The sequence below is a fragment of the Mastomys coucha genome, unplaced genomic scaffold (assembly GCF_008632895.1).
Source record: "Mastomys coucha isolate ucsf_1 unplaced genomic scaffold, UCSF_Mcou_1 pScaffold9, whole genome shotgun sequence".
Lineage (NCBI taxonomy): Eukaryota > Metazoa > Chordata > Mammalia > Rodentia > Muridae > Mastomys > Mastomys coucha.
This window is the reverse complement of record NW_022196915.1, coordinates 48,679,845-48,684,052: the sequence shown is the minus strand read 5'-3', so window position 1 is coordinate 48,684,052 and position 4,208 is coordinate 48,679,845. Positions and strand designations below refer to the sequence as shown.

General features: G+C 43.4%; 1 pseudogene; it reads left to right on the top strand.

Moving 5' to 3' along the window:
- Positions 1–1,203: 1,203 nt before the first annotated feature.
- Positions 1,204–3,806, top strand: LOC116084166 (annotated as a pseudogene).
- The last annotated feature ends 402 nt before the right edge of the window (positions 3,807–4,208 follow it).

Sequence of the window (4,208 nt, the reverse complement as noted above, 5' to 3'; positions counted from 1 at the left end):
TTTAAATCACCATGTTGAAGATGTTTCTCTTTTCCTCACCTGGGGGGGTGGTGGGCAGAACATGAGGATATTTAAGTCCTTCCTGAGAGTTCCAAGTCACAGACTTGACATAAATAGTGCTCTGGGAATCACATGATATGGATGATTGATCAAAAGTTAAAAAAAAAGATGTTGCTCACAGCCCCCACTTAGTGAGGTGACATGTTGGGTTTAGTCCAAGTGATGGTTGTAATAAAACAGAGCCGGCCGTGCTGCCAGGCCAGGCTTACACAGCCATCAATAATCCATTAGGAGAGCATGTGACAGGCTGGCAGCTTCTAGAACTATCATAGCTCCTTCCCCAGAGAGCCATATTCTCTGGAGGCAGCAAATGCTGGTGGGAAAGTCCCTAGAATCCCCAGCAAAGCTTTTCATCTGTCATGACACACCTCCTCTTCAAGGTTCCCACTCCAAGTACCAGAATCAGGTGGAGCTATGTTACAAGAACGTTCCCCTACTGTTCTGGGAGGCCTAGGCTAAGCCAGTCTGCATGGAATTTTGCCTAGAAGAGGAGAGGTCAGAGTCACGTAGCAAACTAACACATTGTGAAATGAAGCTACTTTTCTGTTTTAAGTGTATCTGGGAGGCTGTCTACTGATAGGCAATATGAGTCCTCACAGGACAAGAAGGCATTGGGAAACTGAGATTCACCATCCATCCCATCCCCAGCCTGTGATCTCCCACAGTCTGAATCTCAGGCATCTCCCAAAGCTGCATGTAGTCAAGGCTTGGCTGCCCTTCTGGGGCACTAATGAGAGACACCAGGATGTTGATGGGATGGTGCTAAGGGAGGTCTTCTGGTCATTAGGAGTTTGTCTGTCCTTTCCTCTTCTTGTCTTGTTTTCTAGCCAGGGAATTGGCATTTTTGTTCTTCTGCTGCATGTTCTCATCATGGTATGCTGCCTCATCCCAAGCCCTGAAGCAGCAGAACCAACCCACTGTGAACTGAAACCTCCCAAACTGCACTAAACCTTTCCTCTCTGTAAGCTGTTTCAGATATGTGTTAGTGATGAAAACCAGTTGACACACTGATCGTCTCTCTTTCTTCTCTGATTATGTCCTATATCTGATGTCATTTCTAAGCCCTTCCCCAGCCAACCTTCCATATCAACTTGAACACACCTTAGAATTTCAGGCTGTCTAGGAAACATCTAGGGGCAGTGTATGAGGAAGGCTACAGAGTTATTTATGGATGGTAAGAATGAACTGTTGTAATCTTAGCTCAACCCACAGAACACAGATTGATGACAGATCACTGCAATAACATGAGGTTTATTGATCCAATGCCCATGGCCAATGCATGTGGGGTTGCTCATCCTTGCAGGGAGAGGCAACCCGAACTTAGAACGCACACGTCTTTTATACTTTGCAGAGGACAGTCCTCAGCAACAGGGCTAGCTGGCTTACTCTGGTTGGTGGAACACAGGACAAAGGATCTCATCAGGCATTGGTGGGCTTGCTCAGGGGGCTGTTCTTGGCTTAGTCAGCCAACTTCCCTATCCAGCTCTGCACCTGGCCTTGAAAAGTTCCTGGGAAGGGGCTGAGCAACTAGGTGGTAGGGGGATTGTTGTCAGCAAGGTCAGGGTGACAGTTTGTGGTCTTTTTCGAAATTCACCACAGGGAGGGGTTGGGAGGTTCTTTCAAGAACAGTTATTTCTTGTTTTGTCTTTACTTAGCTTAGTCAGAATGGCCTGGTCATTCTCAACATTCTGAGCACCAAAACTTTGTGTTTACAGCATATCTTTGGCTATCTCTGGAAGACAGCTTCTTAGTGCTTCTCAGAAAACACTTAGCCAAGTGGCTGAAGCTGCTGCTTGCTACTGTAAAACTTTGTTCCCACACTGCCTGCTGCTTTCCAGGAGTTGAAACATGGCTCTCTTACTTTACTGTGAAACTTTATTTCTACATTCCCAGAACTTTGTTTTTCACTTTATTACTTCAGAACCTGACCAGTGTAAATCTGACCTGCAAACCAAGACACAGGAACTTGAAACTACTCAGAAACATTTGCAAGAAACAAAATTACAACTTGTGAAAGAGGAGTATGTCTCTTCAGCCTTGGAAAGAACCAAGAAGAAGCTTCATGATACCACCAGCAAGTTGCTTAACACAGTTAAAGAAACCACCAGGGATGTATCTGGTCTACATTCTATGCTGGACCATAAAAGACCAATCAATGAGCACAATGCTGAAGCTCAGGAGAGCTTTGGCAAGAACCTCAACAATCTGTTTAATAATATGGAAGAATTGGTTAAGGATGGCAGTGCGAAACAAAAGGCCATGCTAGATATCCATAAGACACTTTGGTAACCTGATGTCTTCTAGTGTGTCCGCATTAGACACCATTACCACGATAGCACTTGCATTTCTCATGTCTATTCCAGAAAATGTGTCAGCTCATGTTTCTCAGATTTCTGATATGATATTGGAAAAGCAATCGTTAGCAGCACAAAGTAAAAGTGTGCTGCAAGGATTGATTGATGAATTTGTGACCGACCTTTTCACTTCCCTCTAGACCATCGTAGCCCCTGGTGTGGTCTCCATCTTGAACATAAATAGACAACTACAGCACATTTTCAGGGCTTCATCCACAGTGACTGAAAAGGTAGAAGATCAAAAAAAAAAAAGAAATAGTTTTCTCAGCATATTGTATAACAATTTACATGAACTCCGGGAAAACAGAGGTTCTTCCTTGGTTGAATCACAAAAGCTTTGTAGAAACCTAACTGAAGACCTGAAGACAATATAGGAAACCCATTCACAGGGACTTTTCCAGTTAAGCAATAGTTGGGCAGAGAGATTCTGTGCTTTGGAGAAGACGTATGAAAACATCCAGAAACCACTGAACAGTATTCAAGAAAATACAGAGCAGAACTCTACTGATATAATCAACAAAATGACAGTTCACAGTAAGAAAACTCTTGCAGAATCTGATGGATTATTACAAGAGCTCAGACACTTTAACCAAGAAAGCACACAGTTGGTTGAAGAGTCTGTAGGGCACTGCAGTTCACTCAGCAGCAACCTGGAGACTGTATCCCAAGAGATCACACAGAGGTGTGGCACCCTGAACCCAAGCCCAGTTCATTCTTCTGATCGGTGGGCATCCTGCTTAAGCAAGACGAAGGAAGAACTTCAGAACTTAATGGAGTTTGTAAATGGATGTTGTGAAGCTTCAAGTTCGGAGATCACTGAAAAAAAAATAAGAGAACATACAGCAGCCTTTGAGAACCAGCACAGCTCTTTTGTTGTTCAGATAACTTCTGATGAAGAAAAATTTAAAGCAGGAAGCCTGGAGCTTGATGAAACTATAAAAACTGGTTTAACAAAGCTTAATTGCTTTCTGCAACAGGATCTGAAACTAGTTATCCAAACAGGTATGACACCAGAGAGAAAAAATTATTTATATCCATCAATACTCGTGAGAACTGAACCACGGGAACAGCTCCTTGATCAGCTGCAAAAGAAACAGCCCGAGCTGCTAATAATGCTAAACAGCTCAGAAACTAGCAAAGAGACCAGTCAGGACACGGACGAAGAGAGGGAGGGTCTGGAGCAGTGTACTGAAGAACTTTTAAGTCAAGAGACATGTGTACATACCAGTGTGGATTGCTCTTCCAGCAGAGGTGTTCCATTTTCCATAGCATAAAAAGCCACATGGAAAAAAGACAAAGAAAACAGAGGCCTTAACCCCATGGAGAAGTGTAAAGTGGGAGCACCCCATCTCTAAGAGCAGATTGCCGTTGCGTGCCTCCATAAACCTCTAGCTGATCTGAGGGTTACAACCTGAAACTCCACAGTCTGAAGCTATGTCCAGATAAAAATAGGACAGACTGTATGAGGGCCCACAGTAACTGTAGATGAATTGAAAGTCTTTTTTATAGTCCCTGTAGTCCAAGTATGTAGTAAGCTGGGTGCCATTTGGGACTTACATTGAATATGTATGTGTGTCTCTAGCTTTTTATATAAGGAAGCTCTTCTGTAACAAATAAGTATTTTTCTTGTATATAATTAAATACCAAATATATGGGGAAAATGTGAATGCTTGGTGTACAGCATTAACTTTGAATGGAGTTGGTGGAAAGATCTATGGGCAGAAGCAGCAAGCAGGAGAGTAGGACCCTGGCTGGTGAAACACCAGGAACAGAAGCAAGCAACCAGCCAACGGG